A 24,987-nucleotide genomic window follows, 5' to 3' on the forward strand; every position below is an offset into this window, starting at 1 on the left:
TCATGTCACCTCTGTTGTTAAGCAGATTTTAAAATAGGCACCAGGGCTTCCTCATTTTGTCCTAAATTGAAGGCACAACCCTGAAACATCACAATCTTTTAAATCTCCTAAGTGCATTGTTAGGTATTTGTGAATAAGTGGCCTAACACATTCAACAACTACGGGAGAAGCTTAAAGTGAATTCTTTTAAATAACCATCTAGGGACTGAATGGAGTTTGTTACCTACTACCAGTTGCGTAAACATGCATGATTTAATCAGCATAAGCCTCTTAGGTGGATGTAAGAAGTTCCAAAGCATTTTATTAAATATAGCAAAAAAACACTATGAGGGGCTGTTATTGGCAGCAGAATTGTAATCAAATGTAGTCTGCAATCTTATAACCCAGTTTATCACCAACTCTCCCATTACCACTAAGCCAGGGGCATCAACCCTGTTTGTTTTTATTCATTCATGGGACGTGGGCACCGTTGGCTGGCAAGCATTTCTTGCCTGTCTATAGTTGCCCTTGAGAAGATGGCAAGCTGCCTACTTGAATTCTATGTTGTGTAGATAGATCCACAATGCCTTAGGGAGGGAATTCAAGGATTTTGACCCAGCCCTAGTGAAGGAACGGCAATTTATTTGCAAGTTAGGATGGTGAGTGGCTTGGAAAAGAACTTGTGGGTGATGTTGTTCCCATGTATCTGTTGCATTTGTCCTTCTAGAACATAGAACATAGAACATAGAACAGTACAGCACAGAACAGGCCCTTCAGCCCACAATGTTGTGCCGACCATTGATCCTCATGTATGCATCCTCAAATTTCTGTGACCATATACATGTCCAGCAGTCTCTTAAATGACCCCAATGACCTTGCTTCCACAACTGCTGCTGGCAACGCATTCCATGCTCTCACAACTCTCTGCGTAAAGAACCTGCCTCTGACATCCCCTCTATACTTTCCACCAACCAGCTTAAAACTATGACCCCTCGTGCTAGCCATTTCTGCCCTGGGAAATAGTCTCTGGCTATCAACTCTATCTATGCCATTCTATGTGGAAATGTTCATGGGTTTGGAAGAAACTGTCAAAGGACCATTGCTGAATTTCTGCTGTACATCTTAAAGATAGTACACACTGCTGCCACTGCATATTGGTGGTGGAGTGAATGGATGCTTCTGAACGTGATGCCAGTCAAGCAAACTTCTTTGTCCATGATGGTATCAAGCTTCTTGAATGTTGTTGGAGGTGCACCCATCCAAGTGGGAAGTATTCCATCACACTTTTGACTTGTGCTATGTAGATGGTGGACAGATTTGGGGAGTTAGGAGGTGAGTTATTCTCCACAGTATTCCTAGCCACAGACCAGTTCTTGCAGCCACTATGTTTGTGTGCTGAGTCCAGTTGAGTTTTACTCATTGGTCAATGGTATGTTGATAGCAGGGATTCAGTGACAGCAACACCAAGGTGCAGTAATTAGACCATCACTTTCTGAAGATGGTCTTTATCTGGCATTTGTGTGGCACAAATGTCACGTGCCGGTTGTCAGTCCAAGCTTGGATATTGTCCGGATCTTGAACATGGACTACTTCACTATCTAAAAGGTTGTGATGGTGCTGAACATTCTGTAATCACTGGAAAACATCCCCACTTCTGACCTGATGATGGAGGGAAGGTCATTGATGAAGCAGTTAAAGATGATTGAGCCTAGCACACTACCCTGAGGAACTCCTGCACAGATGTCATGAAACTGAGATGACTGAGCTCCAAGCACCACAATCGTCCTTCTATGTTCCAGGTATGACTTCACCAAGCAGAGTGTTTGCCTCCTGATTCCCACTGATTAAGTTTTTTGTTAGGCGTCCTTGATGCCTCACTTGGCCGAATGCTGCCATGATGTCAAGGCCTGTGACTCTCACCTCACGTCTGGAATTCAACTCTTTTGTCCTTGCATCCATGTTTGAACCAAGGCTTAAAGAGTTCAGGAGCTAAGTTAGCCTGGCAGAACCTAAAGTGGGTGTCACTGAGCAGGTGCTGCTTGGTAGCATTATTCATTACACCTACCATCGCTTGACTAATAATGAAGAGTAGACTGATAGGGATGGTATTGGCCACGTGGGATTTGTCCTACTTTCTATGTGCAGGACATAACTGGGTAATTTTCAACATACTTAGGTAGATGCTACTATTATGACTGCACTGGAAGAACTTGGCTAGGAAAGTGGCTAGGAAAGACGTTTTCAGTATTATTGCTGGAATGTTGTCAGGGTCCATAGCCTTTGCATTATCCAGCGCCTCCAATCATTTCTTAATATCATGTGGAGTGAATCAAATTGGATAAAGATTGACATCTGAGATTCTGGGACCAATGGATCATCCACTTGGTACTTCTGGTTGAAGATTGCTGTGAATGCTTCTCCCTTATCTTTCACACTGCTGCATTGGATTCTTCCATCACTGAGAATGGGGATCTTTGTGGAGCCTCCTCCTCTAATGAGTTAATTGTCCACTACGACTGGATGTGGCAGCAATGTAGAACATAGATCTGATCATAGGTTGTGGGCTTGTTTAGCTCTTTCTTTCACTTGTTGCTTTTGCTGTTTAGCTTGCAAATAGCCCTGTTCAATTGGAGTACAGAACACATACCAGAAACTGCACTAGGTTACCTTAAAAGTGAGATGTTGGCCTGGTTAAACTCCAACACGGAGCAACATTCAGACTTTGCATTGTAAGCAGCATTTAAAAGACAAGGCTAAATGATCCCAGAACTAATGGACCAGATCTATGCTCTGCAGTTGCACCATATCCAGACATGCACTGTAGTGAACAATTAGACAAATTATCAGCAGGATGTGGGGATAGGGGGAGCTGCAGATAAAGGGAGGGAGGGGTGGAGGATGGTGATAGGTCAACACTGGTAGTAGATACAACCTGGTAGGTTGATGGGAAGAACTTACATAGTTAATAGTAGGGCGCTGGAGAGTGTTGCCAAACAAAGAAGACTACAAGTGCAGGGCAAAAGTAAAGTTACAGGTAGACAGGGTGGTGAAGAATGTGATCAGCACACTTGACCTTCATTGGTCAGTGCATTGAGTATAGGATGTCATGTTGTAGCTGTGCAGGACATTGCTAAGGCCACTTTTGAAACATTATGTACAATTCTGTTTGCCTGTCTTTAGGAAAGATGTTGTTAAACTCGAGAGAGTGCAGCAAACATGTAGGAAGATGTTGCTGGGACTAGAGGGTTTGAGCTATAAGGAGAGGTTGAATAGACCAAGCCTTTTTCCCAGAAGTGTTGGAGACTGAGGAGTGACCTTGTGGAGGTTTATGTAAGCATGAGGGGCATGGATAGGGTAAATAGCCAAAGTCTTTTTCCTAGGATTGGGGAGTACAAAATTAGAAGACATAGGTCAAAGGTGAGAGGGAAAAGATTTAAAAAGAACCTGAGGGGTAACTTTTTCACACAGAGGGTGGCGCATGTGTGGAACGAGCTGCCGAAGGAAGTGGTTAGGGGCTGGTACGACCACAACATTTAAAAGGCATCTGGATATATTAACAAGAATAGTTTGGAGGGAAAAGGACCAAATGCTGACAAATGGGACTAGGTCAGATTGGGATGCCTGGTCGGTGTGAACGAATTAGACCAAAGGGTCTGTTTCCATGTTGACTCTAAGTGGAATTCCAGGAAAGAGAAAAACAAGAGACGGGCAGGAAAGGGAAAAGAGAGGGGGAGCAGGGATAGGAAAAAGAAAATTAGAAAAAGAATCTGGAAACTGAAAGAGAAAAGGAATTTAAATTGAAACAGCTCAGGTTGAAAGGGAGGAATCCCAATGTGAATACTAATAGCACCGCTGGTGAGGTAACCACACATATAGTGCGGTGCATTCATATCCACCCATTTAATCTCTATATTTGATGAACAAAAAGTGGACACCTTCACTATCTCCGTTAGCATAGCATGTAAAGTGGCCAGTTTAACAACAGACACTGACATTGCAGGGTAGGCTGACAGGAAAAGATCACAATATTTATTTTGCCTTACTTAAGTAGACTGTCATTTACTATGAGGCAGCAAAAGGGGCTATTTTAAATGCATGACAGTCAGTGCCAGATGTATAACTGCAGCAATTGATAACTCAGGGAATGGCCTGACCAGATATGCCTGGAAGTTGAACAGGCTAAACTGCTCATTTTGAACAGTGGATATAGTCACTATAGGGCCCACCATAAAAACAATCAGTGCCCCTATTAATCTGAACTCATGGGCATGAAGCAGATGTAGCAGAGACAGGTAACCATGATGACCATTAAGACATTGCCATGTAGACCCATAAACTCAGGTGGAATGTTTTCAGGGAATTTTCACAGACCAAGAGAAAAGGGAAGTGCTAAGTACCCCTGAGACAATCTGGAGAGAAAAGAGAACCCAGGCAGAGAAAGCAGAACTGTCTTTGACTTTGAAAAAAATCTGGGTGGGAAACTCCAAGGGAGGAAACTTCCCTCAAGTGCTTTCGGTGTGGGAAATCAGCTCATGTGAAACAAAATTGTTGGTACACGCATCCTTCAGGGTCCAAGACCAGTGCCTAGAATGTTAAGGGTGGTCAATGTCTGCTCTGGCCTGACTGTTGACCAGGTAGCTATAAGAGTTGAGTTCAAAGGAATGGCCATCACTACTTTAAACAGTTAGAGCGAGAAATGAGCATTCTCCAAGAAACTAGGTACTCATAAACATTGATAATGGGGAGAAAGAAAGATTTTCCACCTGGAAGTGAGTTAAGTGTAATATGGACTGATTACAGATTTGTCGATTTACAATGAAACGTTATGGCTGGGATCACTCTATGCAAAAAGATTTTGATAGTTTGTCTGATGAGCTGGCACATTCAGTTTTACTTCCAAATTAGCCACATATAATCCAGTCATATGTAAGGGCAATAAAACAGAGAGATGTAATGGATTATATCAATAGATTGATTAGTGGGCATACTCTGGAGTATGGCTGCTTAGTGCTGGTATTGCACAAGGTAATCCAGAGATAATCTCGCTCACAACTCTTCCTGTTGCCTTTATGTTGCTATTTTTCCTGTATTTGCTCCTTCTTAGTTCTCTATTTTTGAACAAATCTCTGTTTCATCTTTTGTTGGTCTGTTCATATATTTTTTCCTTTCTCCACATCTAATATTTGATTAATGGCAGGGCAAGAAACCCTAAAGAGCTCTTGGCTAGATTTTTGAGTAGGAATAAAGGGGGTAGTACTGGAGCCAGTCTCAGTGGTTTCTTGATTGTTCCTTTCCTGCCTCAAACATATTTTCTCCAATCACCTTACTCCAATTACACCCACTATTTTTCATATTTTTCACTATTTCAAAGTTTTGACAGGTCACTCTCAATATATTTCCCTCCTTTCATTTGTCATTCCTAACCATATTCCTTAGAAATCCTTTGTGTGCTTTGAAAATTTAAATTTCTTGCTTTTCTTGGAAAATAATTAATCAAGGATGGGGCAAAATATCCTGTTCGCTTCTATCTATCTCTTTTTTTTGTTTGCTACCCTCCTTTTATCTTATTGGTGTCAAAAATTAGAGTGTTTACATTTCATAACTGAACATAGAGTTACTCATTCATAGAGATATACAGTATGGAAACAGACCTTTTGGTCCAACTCATTCAAATATCCTAAATTAATCTAGTCCCATGTGCCAGCATCTGGCCCATATCCCTCTAAACCCTTCCTATTCATATACCCATCCAGATGCCTTTTAAATGATGTAATTATGCCAGCCTCCACCACTTCCTCTGGCAGTTCATTCCATACACACACCACCCTCTGCATGAAAAAGTTGCCCCTTCAGTCCCTTTTTACCTTTCCCTTCTTGCCTTATTCTATGTCTTCTAGTTTTGGATTCCTATACCCTGGGGAAAAGATCTTCACTATTCACCCGATCCATGTCCCTCAACAGAGCTGACTGAGCCGCTTTTCATTTTGAAGTTCAATGAACAGACCCATTTAAAAAATTGCTTAAACTAGAACCAATACAGGCACTCTATCTTTTAGCTTAACATAACTTCTAAAGTTTACTGAACACAGTGCAATAAGTGTGCAATGAATACAATCTCTAATTGCTCTTTCACACACACATATACAAATATACTGCTGAGGGGAGCTTTAAGGAAATAAAATGGACAGATTTGTGTTGGGTCGGGAGCTAACTTTCTGATAAATTTGTTTCTCATCTCAAAACTTCTTCAAATCTACCCATTTCTGGCTTCAATTGAAGTTGCGCAGGAATCACACTGTTTCAAGGTGGAAGGCTGGTACTTTAAATCAATAATGATACTGTGAGATTTTTACCTTCAGCTGTTATCAACCAGGTTTCCTGAAACCTTGATAATGATTTGTGTCCATTCTAATTCACTTGGTTCAGAGGTGTCCGATAAGACCAATGTGTGATCTGTTGACTTTGCCATATGTGGCCAGGTGACGTTTGAACAGTTTGGAGGATTGTGGGCTCCCTCTGATGCTTTGATGTCACCTTTGCATATTCCCAACTCTTGCAATACATTCAGTTCTTTCTGGAATGAAACTTAGCCATTTTGATGGGTCACAAGACAGCAACTTTATTAATTAACCAGTATGTTTGCCCTGGACAAAGTCAAGGTTTTGAGGTCATGCCCGAAGAGCTTCTTCAGTCCTCCAAGGAACCTCCGGTCATGATCAGATCAGGCTCCAAATGGTCAGTTATTTTGGATATATGCCATACATGTGACATGTTCTGTTCAACAGAGCTGGATTTGTGATATTGGCACCACTATGTCAGGCAGGCTGCCCTGGAAGTGACCATTGCTGTTTGTCCATCTTTACTGTCACCAGATTTGGAACATCTTGCAATGGCTCTGGTGATGATATATTTCCAAATCTCCAATCCATGTAGCAATGTGGAGATTACTGCTGCCCATTAAACTGCAACTTTAGTCTTGGGTATTAGATACTAGTCGTCAAATCCTGTTTTCCTAAGTTAGCCATAGGATAGACTGGCACATTGGAGATGATGATGAATTTTGTCGATCAATTCTGTGCTTGCAGCTGGAAATGGTTTACAGTCTGCTTTCTTTAAGGCCAGCTAATTTTCCCCCAACAATAATTCATATTCATATTTACTATTATCAAATATGTCCTAAATGATGGCAGGTCTTTGGCTCCTGGTGGTCTCTTTATCATGTATCAGTCTTTTCATGTGCTAATAAATTCCTTCAATTTTCAAGACATACAACATTGATATTCTCCTCATCCCCCCCATTTTAGCTCATCTGTTTCTCTTAACAGATCCTACCCAGTCTCTTTGTCTGTCCCTAATTACAGTAAGTATATTTTTCATTTATTTCCCTCATCATTTTATCATATGTTACATTTCCTGTCCCACTAATCTTTTCCATTCTCCTCCAGACACACATTCAAAGCTATTTAGCAAATTGGTCTCCTCTTTCTGTAAAGTAGACGTCTCACCTGCACTGAAAACAATACTTCAAATCTTAATCTTTACAAGTCACTTTGTGAGTTACTTATTCAGCTTTCTGTTTAACAAACCTCTCTTCTTACCAAATATGGCCTGTCCCATTGCTCCCTTTCTCTCTTATTTCTTTGTTGCACCTTCTATTTGCAGATATCATGCATTCAAAACACGTGAATCATTGCACATTTTCTCATTCTTTTTCCTTTAGAAAATAAGAATATTTCTTGGTGATTTTCAGAAATGCTCCTTTAGTTGGGCCAACGATCACTTTCACTCCAAAGTTGATTCTGAGTGTTATTAGTCTGCTTACTGTTTCTCCTGTGCTTGCTGGAAGTGCAAGTAACTGATATTGTTATTTGAAGTCCCTGAATGTTAATGCCAGATTGGATCTTCAACACCTCGTTTCAATGTTGATGCAGCAGCAGTAACTAAAGAAACATCCTAGATTCAGACAACAACTTTAATGTAATGAAACGTGCTTCTCAGGAGCACGATCGAATCAAACATGACACCAAATAAGCAAACACTAGTTCAGATGACCAACGGCTTGGTTTGAAGAAGCATCTTACAAGGAGCGAAGCCAGGCAGAGAGGCAGAAAGGCAGGGGAAGGATATTCCAGAAACTGGGGTCTAGACAACTGAAGGAACCGCCAATGTTGATGTCATCAAAGTAAGGATGCTCAAGATTCCAGAATGAGGGATATGTAGATATCTGAAAGAAATCACAAAGATGAAATGAAACCATGAAAAGATTTAAAAAATAAGACTTTTAAAATCAAGATGCTGCCGGTCAGGATGCCAGAGTAGGCCAGCTATTTGTGGTCCAGTGGCTGAGTGTCAGGACTGATTCTGTCTATACTACAGAAATATAGGGCCTAGCGTGAGGAATAAAGTTGAAAGCCATCACAATCTCTATTTCCAATGCTGATGAAAGTTCATTGACATGAACATTAGTTTCTCTCTCTGCAGATCTTGCTGAATACTTTCACCATTTTCTGCTTCTTTTTTAGGTTTCTAGCAAAATCATCATTTTGCTTTTGTATGGCTGACTGAATCGGAATGACAACTCAATTACAGGAGAGTGCTCATGAGAGTTGCAAAGGCAAGAAAAGAGAAATAATACTGTAACCATAGCAACAATGACAAAAAGGTATTCAGACATAACTGTTAAAGCATATCACAGTACTCCCTTGCACTATCTTCCAAAACAATAGCGTTAACACTGCATCATCTCTATGACAGTCTCCCTAACAGCCCAGGGAATAATTACTTTACATTCACAGGTACTCTGTCTGCTTCATTACCACAACTTTGTGTTGCTTCTGGTGTAGGTGTAACCAGCACTAGGAAATTCCATGATAACAAGGTGTAGAGCTGGATTAACACAGCAGGCCAGGCAACATCAGAGGAGCAAGAGAGCTGACGTTTCGGGCCTGGGCCCTTCTTCAGAAATGGGGGAGGGGAAGGGGATTCTGAAATAAATAGGGAGAGAGGGGGAGGTAGATGGAAGATGGATAAAGGAGAAAATAGGTGGAGAGGAGACAGACAGATCAAAGAGGCGAAGGTTTGGGAACCACTTTGTAGAACACCTACACTCAGTTTGTGTCTGTACCTCCCAGTCGCAAACCATTTCAACTCCCCCTCTTACTCCTTGGACGACATGTCCATCCTGAGCCTCCTGCAGTGCCACAACGATCCCACCCAATGGTTGCAGGATCAGCAACTCATATTCCACATGGGAACCCTGCAGCATCAATGATATCAATGTGGGCTTCACAAGCTTCAAAATCTTCCCTCCCCCGACCCCATCCCAAAACCAGCCCAGCTTGTCCCCCCTCCCACCTATCTATTCCTCCCAACTCAAGCCCCACACCTACCCCCCACCTACCAGCCACATCCCGCCCCCTTGACCCGTCCGTCCTCCCTGGACTGACCTATCCCCTCCCTCACTCCCCACCTGCACTCACCTCTACTGGCTCCATCCCCACCCCCCTGACCTGTCTGTCTCCTCTCCACCTATCTTCTCCCTTATCCATTTTCCATCCGCCTTCCTTCTCTCCCTATTTATTTCGAAATCCCCTCCCCCTCCTCCATTTCTGAAGAAGGGTCCAGACCCGGAATGTCAGCGTTCCTGCTCCTCTGATACTGCTTGGACAGCAGTGTTCATCCAGCTCTACACCATGTTATCTCAGGTTCTGCAGCATCGGCAGTTCCTACTATCCCAGGAAATTCCATGCCTTGTTATTTGCAATCAGTGACAATAAGTAGTGCTAGCCATTCATTACAGTTGTACTTGCACAGGCACAGAGACTATCAATGGCTTAGCATTAAATCTCCTGTCAGCTAAGTACCAAAAAGACTTATTACCCACCTCAGGGCTTCTAGTACCTGTGAAAATGGGGCAAATATCTGTGCAACTTCTTAGCCAAACAGTCTGAAAAATCATGAAATTATAGTGCAGTGGGCAGACTAGCAAGCGTATTTATCATGATCAAATTAATGACAAATTAGGCTGAGAAGAAAAATAAAGAGAGTGAAACAAAGAATAGATTAAAAAGGAAAGTGCATGTCTAAATACTAAGAGTCTCACCATTATCTTGACCCGAGATACCAGAGATGGAAAAAAAGATACATTTGAGGTGAAGCTTGAGATACTGCACTTTCCAACTTCTCACAGAATATCAATCAATAGCTGGATGCCAATAGATTTTTGACAGTTTGAAATTATCCCTGTATGTAGTAAGAATGAGGCGGACACAGTTAGTATCCAATGATTGATATTTTAAGTTCATGTCTCAATTCTAGCTGGGAGGCGGCACGGTGGTTCAGTGGTTAGCACTGCAGCCTCACAGCGCCAGGGACCTGGGTTCAAATCCACCCTTGGGCGACTGCTTGTGTGGAGTTTGCACATTCTCCCTGTGTCTGCGTGGGTTTCCTCTGGGTGCTCCGGTTTCCTCCCACAGTCCAAAGATGTGCAGGCTAGGTGGATTGGCCATGCTAAATCACCCGTAGTATTCAGGGGTATGTGGGTCATAGGGGGATGGGTCTGGGTGGGATATATCAAGGGGCGGTGTGGACTTGTTGGGCCGAAGGGCCTGTTTCCACACTGTAGGGAATCTAATCTGATGAAGCTTCTGGTAAATCACACTTACTTATCATTAATCACTTGCTATTCTTAGAGCCATTTGTTAACAAGACAATAAGACCATAGGAAATAGGAATTGGAATAGGCCATTCAGCCCCTCAAGTCTGCTCTTCTGCCATTCAATCGAATCACAGCTGATCTGACATTCCCCTCATCCTCTTACCCAGCCTTTCCCCATAACCCTTGATTTCCCTGCTGATTAAGAATCTAATTCTTTTTCATGTGGTGCTATCTTAAGGCAAAATATATTGTGTAAAATAGTTGCTTATAACTTCAAAACTGTATAAACTAATACAGAAGGTCACAAAGTACTAATCTAAATATATAGATATGTGGGGTAAGTAAAAAGAGTGAAGTCATGAAATAAGGTCAACGCAGTGTGGGGCTGGAGGAGCACAGCAGGTCAGGCAGCATCAGAGGAACAGGAAAGTCAATGTTTTGGGTTAACACCCTTCATCAGGGCTTCACTACTGACTTCAGCATTTACAGTTCTTGCTCTCTCCGAACTCATGAAATATTCTTTGTTACAAAATCCTGACAGATGAAAATATAAATGATAATGCAATTACAAACATTATGATGTTAACTCTAAGACAAAGGTTATATTTAGTCAAAAGATCATGTTTAACAAACCAGTACAGGAGCAAAACTGTGGTTACGATTTCTTGGTAAGGGTTAATGTGCTGGGAGGATACCAAATTCACTCATGCAACCTTGGCAGTCTGGAATAGGAGTCATAAAATAGGAACAAGTTAAAAGGGAGACACTTGGTCTTGTAGCTGAAACTCTAAAATATGAATGTATTGTCTTTACTCAGTTCACAATCACATGACACAGTTCTTTGAAAAAGAAAACTAAGCAGAGTTATATGATTTTAAAGCATGAACATCCATCTTGATATCAATAAAGCAAATGATAATATATTTTGATGTGATTACAACTAAATCAAGTCGATCATTCCCCACTAATCCTACAAATGGTACTTACTGATGGGGCCGGAGGCAGGAGTGGGTCTGGGAGAGTCCCTGCCTCCATGTTATTAGGTAAGAGTAGGGTTGACATTGGGAAACGTTGCCTATCCTGCAGTATCAGATAATCAATTTAGACTCAGCGCATGAGTTGTCAGTCACGTCAGGAGGCTAGGGACAAGACCACTGCATTGGCACATCCCACAGAGATTGGAGCCCACTGGCACTAACCAAAAATTGGGTTGTTCATGTCAAGCCCACACTGTGTGGAGTTAGGGCACAGAAATGACCACAACATTAGCGTCCTGAACCTAAGTTAACATTCTGTCAGCTGTTAAAGGTGCTAATCAATGTAAAACTTTACTTTTGTCCATCTGACTTTTCTAGTTTATAGTAGATAAAAAAACTCCTATGATTATTGTCATGCCATTCTGACAATCTTCTGATACTTCTTATTTTGTGCTCAACTATGTGGTTAGTTCGGGAACCTGTGTACCTGTGTACCCATAAGTAGCTTCATGCTTTTTTTCATTTCTCATCTCTGCTCAAACTGTTTATACATTCTGGTATCCAGAATTTAAATCTTCCCTCTATTTATGCTAATACAATCATTAACTAACAGAATTGTCCCTCGACCTTTCCTAGCTCGCTGTCCTGTCATATTCGGGTACCAATCCATGTCATCCTGCAGCCATGATTTCTTCAACCAAATTGTAATCATTGATTTTTATTTATGCTCTCAGTTATGTTGTAATTGGAATGAGGTTGGCCAGGTGGATTCCATTGTCTACAGGTTCCTTGATTGAGGCTATTAACCTGAGTCGATCAGAGAATCCTGGCTGACAGAAATAAACAGGAATCTCCAGAATTCTACTCAGTCTAGAGACTAGCTCCATGTACCGAGTATGTGTAAGTAAAGGGTGCCTTGGTGATGAGATGCCAGCCTATGTGGAGTTATTTCACCTTGTTTTGTTTCCAACTCTACATGCAATCAGTTAGAGTCTTGAGTTTCATCCTTTTCCTTTTGTATCCGTAAGTCTTATCTGTTGATTTATTCTTACATTTGTTTTCCTTATCACATCCAATCATGATCTGTTTAGTTTTTCCTATATTAGTGCCTCTTTCTGTGGTCTTTACTCATTATTTACCACAGCTTCCCAAATTTGATTCCTTGTCAAACACTCTTCACTTCCCTATTTATTAGATTTGTAAGAACACTGGCCTCCACTTGGCTTCGGTGGATACCATCCTAACATTACAGATTCCACTTTCTCTTGTCATGACGCCATTGCCCGACAAACCGGAATGCAATTGCCCTGCACCAATCTATCATTCATGCCTTAATCTGTCTAGTCTGGTTTGCCCTGTTCCAATGTGCATATGGCTCAAGTAATAATTCAGAGACTATGATTTTTGAAGTTCAGTTCCCTATTTTGTTGCCTCACTCCTTCTACAGATTATGCAGAACCTCCTCCTTTGTCCTGCTGTCATTCTTACCAACATGGAACAAAAAGACAGCAGGTTCCTATCAAGCCCTGAGCAGATGTCCTAAACCTTGGCATCAGGCAAACAACCCAGCCATCTGAGCCACACTCTTCGCTGCAGGGAATAGTGGCAATCCTTTTCACTGTACTGTGCCCTACACCCGCTACATTCCTTTTCCATCCCTCAACTTGAATGAGTTCCTGCATAGAGGGCAGTTAGATACTATTGCATTTTTCCACCGATTTCAAATGATTTTTCTTTCTGCTAAACTTCGGTTGGGCTTTGGTTTGGGATGTTTTAAACACAAAGATTCAACTTTTGACTTCCATTGAGTTCATGCTGAAATTGGCTTCGAAAATATGGACTGCAGTTATTCCCTTGAGTTGCTATCCTCAGGCTGGGATCACTTCCAATTTAAAAAAGCTACTTTGCATTTTAAATAAGCAAATAAGTATTAAAATGCTGCCAAGTAGAAATGTGAACTAATGAGGAAAGATGTTGTGTGCCATATCCATCATGAAAATACATCTTTACAGAATGTATAATAACTGGTAATTAATCAAACACCCCACAGAAAATTCTTAATAACTGTAATTTTATTAACATAAATTTCTCCAATTAGATAAACAACATTTTCAATGTTTCCGAAATGTCTACCCAAGGGGTGCAAGGAGAATATGCATCATTCCAAGCATCACCAAATGTTGAATGCTCGCATGTTCCTAGGTCCAGGTACACAAGCAAAGGGATTAACATCCAAAATACACAGCTGTAGTGAGCCGTAAACTGCCTGGACAAAGTCCGTGAATTCAAAATTAGAAGATTTGATATTGCATCTTTGTTTAATGTAAAATTTTAATGGTCATGTAAAATATTAATGTAAGTCAAGGAAAGCCATCCCGGTAAATATGAAGGATGGACATGCTGAAGAGTCACCCTTCCAACCTGGTCTTCCATACTTATTAGCAATAAGAACAGCAGAGAACCAGCCTTTGATTTAACGAACAAAGGGAGTGACTACAGTTGGCAAAGCCGGAGGAAGTGGGGCTGGAAAAAGGGGATTAAGGCCAACAACGCTCGGGAACAAAGATTAGGCTGCAAGCTTGTGAGGAAGTGAAGCTGGATTGGAAACTGAGAAAGAAGCTGCAAAAAGAAGACCTAGGGGCTCTGAAGAGCAGAGAGACGCTGTAAAGGGAGGTGAGGCATTCAAAGTGAGACCAAGTGTCTTGAAATAGTGGAAAGCATCCAAAAGAGAAGAGGGGCTGCACAGCTGAGAAAACTGTTTATGATTTTTAGCAATGGAACATGCACCTAATTGGGAACAGCAAAACTGAGGTAATGAATTATTTGCAAGTTAATGTGGAGTCTCCAGAAGTTAAGCCAAATGAGTTCAGGAATTATCAGAAGAGAGAAAGTGCAGTGGATCTGATTGTAATGCAAACTGTCAATTTTAATATTGAATAGTTGTATCTCATAAAGGTTTATATTAATGTTATCATATCTAAAAACACTTGACATACAATGAATTATTTATATTGAATGTTGTGACTTTAAGTTTAATGAAAATTGATGATTATAGAGAATAATGATGAATATATCCAATTCTGCTTTGGTTTGACCACAAATCTCCCTTATATCAAAAAAAACACAAAAGGTATTGTTCCTAAGTGACGACATCATCTAATGATAGAGGTAATGAGACGGAAAAAGGAGCTCCTTCAAACCCAAGAAATAGCCCTCACAAAATGCCAAGAGGAGCCCTCAAAATAAAATTATTTAAGGCCTGTATGGGGTGATGCATGAAATGTAGAAAGAACACTGTGTAAGGCCTTTCAGGGCTGGAAATGAAATAAAATTCCTTGCACTATATGTTTGACTTGAAATGTATATTGCAGGTATTAATTGTAAATGAAATTAATAACACACTCTGCCATATAAGTACATCAGGTTCACTCATGTCCTTTAGGGAAGAAAATCTCACCTGGTCTGGCCTACATGTGACTCGACACCCATAGCAATGCAGTTGTCAGTTAGCTGCAGAAGACATGACTTAGTAACATGTGAACAGTAATTGACAGTCAGTGACCAACTATGCAGGAGCATGTATCAATATTGAAATTAGCTAATTTGGTATTGCATCTTAGTCAACTTTGTTCAACTTTGTAAAGTGCTTCTATAAATTCTACAATTAACGTATATTTTTCGAACAAAACTTAGTACCAAATTTGTCAGGTAGTGATTCTCAAATGGTAGAAAATGGCTCCTAAAATAATCCCCATTGATCACCAGATTGTGGACTTCTCAATATACATCATTTATTCGGCTCCCAGACATACACTGTGCTACAACTACACTTAAATAATGGCTCAGATGCAGAGGAGAAAAATGCAGGGAAGAGGGCAGGGGAGTCAGACATTGATGATATTTTCTGATCAAGATGGTGGTGGAGTAAGCAATGCAGCTTTCGTGCTCCTGAGCCCAGGGCTCGCTAAGCCACTCTGTAAAACCCACTTTGTTGGCTTTTTTCTTTCTCGATTTTCTTTCACTTTTAATTTCACTTCCCTTCCGGGGGAGAGATCGACAGCATCAGTAGTAGCAAGGTGTCCTAGCGGAGGCAGCAGAGGGAAGGGAGAATGGGCCCAGTGTGTAGAGCAGGTCCCAACAGCTTCAGTGGGATTGAATTTCCGAGATCGGCCCAGCATGGACTCATGCGGCGTGGATGGCGGCGGCATTGGTGGAGATGGAATGGTGTCTAACAATGGTTGCTTTGTTCCAGCATCGACAGTGCAGTGAAGGGACTTGAGACTGGCTGACTGCTTCATGCTGGTGTTGGTCTCAGCACTGGGGTCAAACAGCCCAGATCAAAGCCCATGGCTAAGTAGCCAACAAGGACTATAATGTTGCACTTCTAACTTTATATCTTAATTTTTCTACTTTTATAAGTCTGTTTTGATTTCTTTCCATGTTTTAGGATGGTGTGAGAGAGTCGCAACATTATGCAAATTTTCACTGTACAGGTAGTTATCCTATTACACAATTGTTGCGTTCTTGTATGAGCTTGAGCTATAGAAAATGGTGTTATAGGATATAGCTGTAAAAAGTCATTATACTGTACAGTAGAAAGTTCACGTTATCTAAACAGCATCCACATCATCAATTGTGTTAATGAAACACACATTATAGCAGAAACACCTGCAACAGGTAGTAAGTATATGTGTCGATAAAGTAATCAATCAATCAAATCACTCAATATTAAATTCAGGATAAAAATCAGGAGTAGATGAGTGTACTCCCGCAGAAAGAGCAGCAGAAGTTCTTTTTAGAACATGCCAGGCATTGAATTGAAGCTGAACTGATTCCAATCAAACTGACTGTAACTGAAATGTTGGAAGTGATATCTGCTTTCGCAGATGAGTATTTTCGTTGTCTCAGTGACCATTTTCTGATGGCCATACAGACTATTCATCATATAACCATGTGTATTCCATCATGTTTCAACATCCCATTCTCTACCTATCTGCGAAAACCTTTCACCATATTTGCAGGAGAGATTGGCACAGCTCAAAGGAGTATCTGTTAACTATCTTTACTTCTAGGAACCTGATACAGATGTGAGGGAGCAGAAGAAGGAAAACAAAATTTCCACTATGGCATGGGGCTTGGTTAAACAAAATCTTTCACAGGATGTGAGCGTTGAAGGCAAGGCCAGAGCTTGTTGCCCATCAGAATTTGCCCTTGAGATGGCAGTGGCGAGATGACTTCTTGAACAGCTCTAGACCATGACAATATCAGCTATCGGAAACTATAACAGGTTTAGGCCCGAAACGTCAGCTTTTGTACTCCTGAGATGCTGCTTGACCTGCTGTGTTCATCCAGCTTCACACTTTGTTATCATACAAGGCCTGTCTCACTTTATTTCATCTCAGCCCGTCGGCATATCCTTGTAGCCTTTTCTCTCTTAGATACTTACCTGCATTCCTCAAATGCAGACCATCTGTGCAAAACCCAAAATGTCCACTGTTAGGTGTGAATCTCCGCTCGTGTAGCTGCCCTAACAACCAATATAAGATAATCAGTCAAGATCAAAATGTGGCTTATTTATTTTAGCTGGAAGGGCTACATATTCTTATACAAGAATGCATCCTCTGCAAGCAACAGGAATCTGCTCCAGTCTTGCCCTTTACTGAAGTATCTGCAAACTCAGGGAGTTTCTAGTTATAAAGTCTTAGAGGCATTGAGATATACAACCTCAGTCCAACTCGTCCAATCCAACGACAAATCGTAAATAAATCTGGTCCCATTTACCAGCATTTGGCCCATGTCCCTCTAAACACTTGCTATTAATATACCCATCCAGATGCCTTTTAAATATTGTGATTGTACCAGTCTCCACCACTTCCTCTGGCAGCTCATTCTATACATGCACCACCCTCTGCCCTTAAATCCCTTTTAAATCTTTCCCCTCTCACCTTAAACCTATGCCCTCAAGTTTTGGACTCTCCCACCCGAGGGAAAAAACCTCATCTATTTAGCCTGTCCATGTCTCTCTTGATTGTAGAGACTCCTATAAGGTCAACCCTAAGCCTCTGACGCTTCAGAGAAAACAGCCTCAATCTATTTGCCCTCTGCCTATAGCTCTAACCCTCTAACCCTGGCAACATCCTTGGAAATTGGGTCTGAACTTTTCCAAGTTTCACAACATCCTTCCTATAGCAGGGAGGCCAGAATTGAATGCAGTGTTCCAATAGCGGCCAAACCAATGTCCTGTACAGCCGCAACAAGACTTCCTAACTCCTTTACTTAATGCCAACTGACCAATAAAGGCAAGCATATCAAATGCCTTATTCAATATCCTAAGTACCTGCAACTCCACTTTCAAGTAACTGTGAACCTGCACTCCAAGGTCTCTTTGCTCAGCAATATTCACCAGGACCTTACCATTAAGTGTATAAGTCCTGCCCTAATTTGCCTATCCACATTTACCTAAATTAAGCTCCATCTACTTCTTCTCGTCCCATCGGTCAATCTGATCAAGGTCCATTGTACTCTGAGGTAACCTTCTCCCCTATCCACTACACTAATTTTGGTGTCATTGGTAAACTTATTAACCATAACTCCTATTCGCATCCAAATCATTTATAGAAATGACAGAAAGCACTGGACCCAGTACCAATCCTTGTGGCACACTTCTGGTCGCGGGCCTCCAGTCTGGAAAGCAATCCTCCACAACCACTATCTGTCTTCTACCTTCGAGCCAATTCCGTATCCAAATAGCTAACTCTCCCTCTATTTTGTGTGATCTAATCTTGCTAACCAGTCTACCATGAGGAACCTTGTCGAATACCTTACTGAAGTCCACATAGACAACATCCACCACTCTGCCCTCATCAATCCTCTTCACTGCTTCTTCAAAAAACTCAATCCAATTCGTGAAACATGATTTCTCACGCACTATCCCTAATCAGCCCTTGCCTTTCCAAATACATATAAATCCTGTCCCTCAGGATCCACTCCAAAAGCTTGCCCATCACTGAAGTCAGGCTGACAGGACTACAGATCTCTGCTTTTCCTTGCCACTTTTCTTAAATAGCAGCACCATGTGAGCCAACTTCCAGTTTTCTGGCACCACTCCTGCGGCTATCAATGATACAAATATCTCAGCAAGGGGCCCAGCAATCACTTCCCTAGCTTTCCACAAAGTTTGAGGGTACATCTGATCATGTCCCAGGGATTTACTCTCTTTTATGCATTTTAAGACATCCTGTAATATGGAGAATTTTTAAAGATGACACTATTTGTTGCCCCCCATTTTCTATCTTACACATCCTTCTCCACAGTAAACACTCATATAAAATACTCATTTAGTATCACCCCCATCTCCTGTGGTTGCACACAAACATGGCCTTCCTGATCTTTAAAGAGTCTATTCTCTCCCTAGTTACTCTTTTGTCCTTAATCCCTTTGGATTCTCCATAACCCAGGGTAAGTCACTCCATTCTGCTCACCTGTTCTCTTTCTTTCTTTGTCCTTCCTTTCTTTTTTCTCCCTTCTTCTCTCTCTCTCTAGTAATTCTACTCCTGCCCCGCACACCTTTGTAACTACCTACCAAAGGAGTCAGGAAGGAGCTGGGTCGTGACCAGGAACCACGTGACTGGAGCTAAACGCATGGGTTGTCTCATACGGTGATGGTGGATCAAGCTGTGGGCTGAAGCAACAGCAGCAAATCAACAGTGGGCCAGCGAGAGCATGTTTTAGGCCGGCGAGGCGGTGGGAGTGGGGCCGGTGAGGCAGTGGGAGCGGGGCCGTTGAGGCAGCAGCTGTGAGAGTACGCCAGTGGGGCAACTAAGTGCAGGACACTGCTGGTGGCAATGGCGTGGGCTGGAAGTCCCAGAGCAGGACTGCAGCAGTTGAACGGGCAGTTGGACTCTCTTTTTTTCTACTTATCTTATTCTAAGTTAATGTGAATGTCACCAAGTATGTACGGAGAAGGTACACACTTTTTGCTGTATTTTTACATTGGATTCACATGGCAATAAATAAATGATTCAATTCAACTCAATTTGCCAAAGCTACCTCATATCCCCTTTTTACCTTCCTGATTTCCCTATTAAGTATACTCCTACTGCCTTTATTCACTTCTAGAGATTCACCCGATCTCTGCTGCCTATAGCTGACACATGCTTCCTTCTTATTCTGAACTAAAACCTCAACTTCTCCAGTCATCCAGCATTCCCTGCACTTTCCAACCTTTCATCCTTGCTTGTTCTTTCCCTTAGGAACGCCTCAGCCTATCCATCTGAACTTCGCAACCAAACCAAACCCTTTTCTCAGATGGTATCAGCTACGATCTTTTGAAAGGTGGCATTCTTGAATTTGCACTGGAGAATACAAGAAGCAGAGCCCGAGCAACAGGTTTGTCTACTGGCAAAAGTTCGATGTTACCAGGTGGCCATTCTTTAAATAATAATCACCTCACTGTTGTTTAGCAACTTCTACACTCAGTGGTTTTTGTCACTCCTGCATTCCCTATGGATGACTGTCTGACAATTTTGGTCTTTTTTGTAAGTGGAAATGCCTTATTGAAGTCTACCATATAATGGACCCAGTTTTCTTTTCGATCATGAGCATGTGCATTTGCAGATTAAATCAATATGCAGGTTGCCAACTCTGTTTCAACAAATCCCTGAAGATTTTCATTAGATTATCTCCTGCCTCTGAAAAAGCTGTACAGGCAAAGAAAACCAGTCCCACTCCTCGCCCCTTCACTATTTTTATAAGAAGTGAATGATAATACAAAGAAAAACTGATAAATCACAGAAATTCTTTGATGCCTTAATGATTCTGCTCCATGCACTGCCCTCAGCAGTTGGCAACATTCACTCATACAGTCATAGAGATGTACAGCATAACAGTCGACCTTTCAGTCCAACTTATCCATGCCGACCAGATATCCTAAATTAATCTGGTCCCATTTGCCAGCATATGGCCAAAATCCCTCTAAATATTTTCTATTCCTGTACCCATCCAGAGGCCTTTAAAATGCCTTAACAAATGAGTGGTCATAGGTTTACAGTGAGAGGGGAAAGGTTTAAAAGGGACCTAAGGAGCAACTTTTTCACACAGAGGGTGGTGCTTGTACGGAATGAGCTGCCAAAGGAAGTGACAGAGGCTGGTACAGTTACAACATTTAATGGGTATCTGGATGGACATATGAATAGGAAGAGTTTAGAGGGAAACGGGCAAATGCTAGCAAATGGGACTAGATGAATTTATAATGTCTCGTCCTTAAACCTATGCTCTCTAGTTTTGCATTTCCCCACCCTGGGGAAAAATCCTTGTTCATTTATCCTCATGATGCCCCTCATGATTCTAGAAACTTCTACAAGTTCAACCCTCAGCCTCTGATGCTTTAGGGAAAATAGCTCCAGTCTATTCCACCTCTCCCTGTAGCTTCAAACCCTCCAATCCTGGCAACACCCTTGTAAATCTTCACTGCACATTTTCAAGGTTCACAACATCCTTCCCACAGCAGGGAGACCAGAGCTGAATGCCATATTCCAATAGTGGCCAAACCAATGTCCTATACAATCACATGACTTCCCAATTCCCATACTCAATGCACTGACCAATAAAGGCAAGCATATCAAATACCTTACTCACTATCCTAAGTTCCTGGGACTCCACTTTCAGGGAACTATAAACCTGCTCACAAAGGTCTCTTTGTTCTGCAACACTCCCCAGAGGATGTTACCTTTAAGTATATAAGACCTATCCTGATTTGACTTTCCAAAATGTAGTATCTCATGTTTACCTAAATTAAATTCCATCTGCCACACCTTGACCTATTGGCCCATCTGATCAAGATCCTGTTGTATGGCGAGGTAACCTTCTTCCCTGTCCATACACCTCCAATTTTGGTGTCACCTGGAAAGCTATTAAGTTATTAACCACACCTCCCATACTGGACCCAGCACCAATCCATGTGGCATACTGCTGGTCATAGGTCTCTAGTCTGAAAAGCAACCCTCCACAACCACCATCTGTCTCCTATAACTTCTACCTTAATCTAAATAGCTAATTCTCCCTCTATTCTGTATGATCTAACCTTGCTAACCAGTCTACCATGCAGAATCTCATCAAATGCCTCACTGAAGTCCATGTAGACAACATCCACTGCTCTGCCCTCATCAATCCTCCTTTTTCTTCAAAAAGCTCAATCCAGAAAGTGAAACACGATTTCCCACGCACAAAGTCATGTTGACTATCCCTAACCAGTCCTTGCCTCTCCAAATACATGTAAATCCTGTCCCTCAGGATTCCCTCCAACAACCTGTCCATCACTGATGTCAGAATTGCCAGTCTATAGTTCCCTGGCTTTTCCCACCATCTTTCTTAAATAGTGGCACCACGTTAGCCAACCTCCAGTCTTCTAGCACCTCATCTTGGCTATCAGTGATACATACATCTCAATAAGGGACCCAGCAGTCACTTCATTAGCTTCCCACAGTGCTCTGGGGTACACCTGATTAGGTCCCGGGGACTTATCCACCTTTATGTGCTTTCAGACGGTCAGCACATCCTCCTCTGTAATATGGATATCTACCAAGCTGTTGCTATTTATTTGCCCAATCTTCCACATCCTTCTGCAAAGTAAACACTGATGCAAAATACACCCCATCTCTTTGCGGTTCCACGCATAGGTGGCCTTGCTGATCTTAACGGGCCCTATTTTCTCTCTAGCTACCCTTTTGTCTTTAATGTACTTGCAGAATCCCTTTGGATTCTCCTTAACCCTACTTGCCAAAGCTATCTCATGTCCCTTTATGCTCTCCTGATTTCCCTCTTGAGGATTTTCCTACTGATTTTATACCCTTCTTGTGTTTCACAGTATCTCTGTGGTCGATACGTGACACATGTTTCCTTCTTATTCTGAATCAAAACCTCATTTCCCTACTCATCCAGCATTCCCTACACTTACCAAACTTGCCTTTCATCCTTCCTAGTTCTTTCCCATTGGAACACCTTAGATTATCAATCTGAACTTCCCAACCAAACCTTTTCTCAGATAGTATCGATTGCGATCAGTTGAAAGTTGGTATTCCTGAATTTGCTCTGGAGAATACAAGATGCAGAACAGGGGCAACAGGTTTGTCTATTGTCAAAATTCAAGTTGCATGTTAAGAAGTGACCATTCTTTAAATACTAGCCACCTCACTTCTCAATGAGGTTGCAGACTTGCTCACCGAGTTGGAAAGTTCAACTGCGGACGTTTCATCACCTTGTGAGGTAACGCCATCATTGCGCCTCCAGTGAAACGATAGTGTTCTGTCCCACTTGCTATTTATATGCCTTGGTTTGTTGGGGTGGTTGGGAAGTGATACTAACCACCCCAGCAAACCAAAACATATAAATAACAAGCGGGACAGAACACTATCGTTTCACTGGAGGTGCACTGACGATGTTACCTCGCAGAATGATGAAATGTCTGCAATCAGGCACACTGGCTCGGCAAGCAAGTCTGCAAACTCATCCAAACCCAAGCTACAAATCTTCTCAAAAGCTTCAACTGCTCAATACTCAATACTCAATAAATTCAACACTCTTGTGGTTTCTCCTGCATTCCCTATGGATGACTGTCTTGCACTTTTGGACTCTTTCATAAGTGGAAATGCCTTATTGAAGTCTACCAAATAACGGACCCAGTTTTCTTTTTGATCATGAGCATATGCATTTGCAGAATAAATCAATATGCAGGTTGCCAATTCTGCTTCAATAAATTCCTGAAGATTTTCATCACATTATCTCCTGCCTCTGAAAAAGCTGTACAGGCAAAGAAAACCAGTCCCACTCCTCGCCCCTTCACTATTTTTATAAGAAATGAATGATAGTACAAAGAAAAACTGATAAATCACAGAAATTCTTTAATGCCTTAATGATTCTGCTCCATGCACTGCCCTCAGCAGTTGGCAACATTCGCTCATACAGTCATAGAGATGTACAGCATAACAGTTGACCCTTCAGTCCAACTTGTCCATGCTGACCAGATATCCTAAATTAATCTGGTCCCATTTCCCAGCATTTAGCCCAAATCCACCTAATCCCTTTCTATTCATGGACCCATCCAGATGCCTTTTAAATGTTGTAATTGCAGCAGCCTCCACCACCTTCTCTGGCCACTCATTCCATCCATGCACTGGAAAAAGTTGCCACTTAGGTCCATCCCAAATCTTTCCCCTCTTTCCTTAAAACCTATGCTCTCTAGTTTTGGACTTTATCATCAGGTATATATGTCCAGCCCTGATCTGTCTTTTCCAAAACATAGCACCTCACAGTTTTCTAACTTAAACGCCATTAGCAGCCTGAGAGGTAGTAGATGGTCCTGAAAAAGTAGCTCAGTTCCTAACTGAATGCGGTTGACTCCGACCTCCGGAGGGAAAATGTGAAACTGTCTATGCTGGAGCAGAATTAAAACAGCAAACACAATGATGAACTCTGCTGCGACATCAGCAGAATGCAAATCGGAGGAAAATATGCTCAAAGCCTCGAGTGTTCTGATCAGATGGCACCTTGGATCAGTCAGAAAGACACAACAGAAACATTCAAGGTCTAAATACGGTAGAGAGAGAGAAACCGAGATAATAAAGTGTGGAGCTGGATGAACACAGCAGGCCAAGCAGCATCTCAGGAGCACAAAAGCTGATGTTTCGGGAGAGAAACCATCAGGTTAATTCTTGGAAAGAACAAATAATTAATTTTTGCAAAATGGACTGATGTGTCCTACAAAGAGTAGTATGGACCCCGATGCTAGTGTTTGTAAGAATGAGAGACGATCTCACTGGACATAAAAGATTTTTTTAATGAGTTTGGCAGGTTGCTGAGCTGCCATTTTCCTCCACAACAGGCAGCACTGTACCAGAGTAAGCAGTAATTCAGCTTTGTGTATCTTGGAATTCTTTACCACAGAGAGATGTGGGATTCAGTCACTGAGTATGTTCAAGATGGAAGTCAATAAATTTTTGAACATTAAGGAAATTTAGCAGACAAGTGGAGACGATGTCAAAGGTCAACCACGATCTTGCCGAATAGCTCTCAGCCAGAGATCCACTTATGTTCCTCTTTCTCAAGTTATACTCTTATTAACAGCATTAAATTGCTGTATTGGATAAAGGTTCTGAAAAGGTTAGTTTTGGAAAATTCATCCAATCTGATGATATGAGGACTTCGTTGGGTAAAAGGTACATCATCTTCTGATTCTGTAGATGAAGACCTGCAATCACATGTATTCCAATAGCTTTAGAAACAATGTTTAACTTAATAAGTAGCTTATCAGTAGTGCAACAAAATACCCTCTGCTTGCCTAGATGAGTGCACCTCCACAACACTTAAGAACCTTGACAT

At 41.7% G+C, this 24,987-nt stretch overlaps 1 long non-coding RNA gene across 1 annotated transcript in view; it reads left to right on the forward strand.

Annotated features, from left to right (window-relative positions):
• Positions 1 to 14,877, forward strand: part of LOC125455951 (uncharacterized) — a 28,595-nt gene extending 13,718 nt beyond the window's left edge. The window contains exons 2-3 of the long non-coding RNA XR_007248356.2: positions 8,502 to 8,641; positions 13,712 to 14,877. This is a non-coding gene — a long non-coding RNA (uncharacterized LOC125455951). The remainder of the gene's footprint in view (positions 1 to 8,501; positions 8,642 to 13,711) is intronic.
• The last annotated feature ends 10,110 nt before the right edge of the window (positions 14,878 to 24,987 follow it).

Source organism: Stegostoma tigrinum, chromosome 10 (genome assembly GCF_030684315.1).
Source record: "Stegostoma tigrinum isolate sSteTig4 chromosome 10, sSteTig4.hap1, whole genome shotgun sequence".
In the NCBI taxonomy this organism is placed as follows: Eukaryota; Metazoa; Chordata; class Chondrichthyes; order Orectolobiformes; family Stegostomatidae; genus Stegostoma; species Stegostoma tigrinum.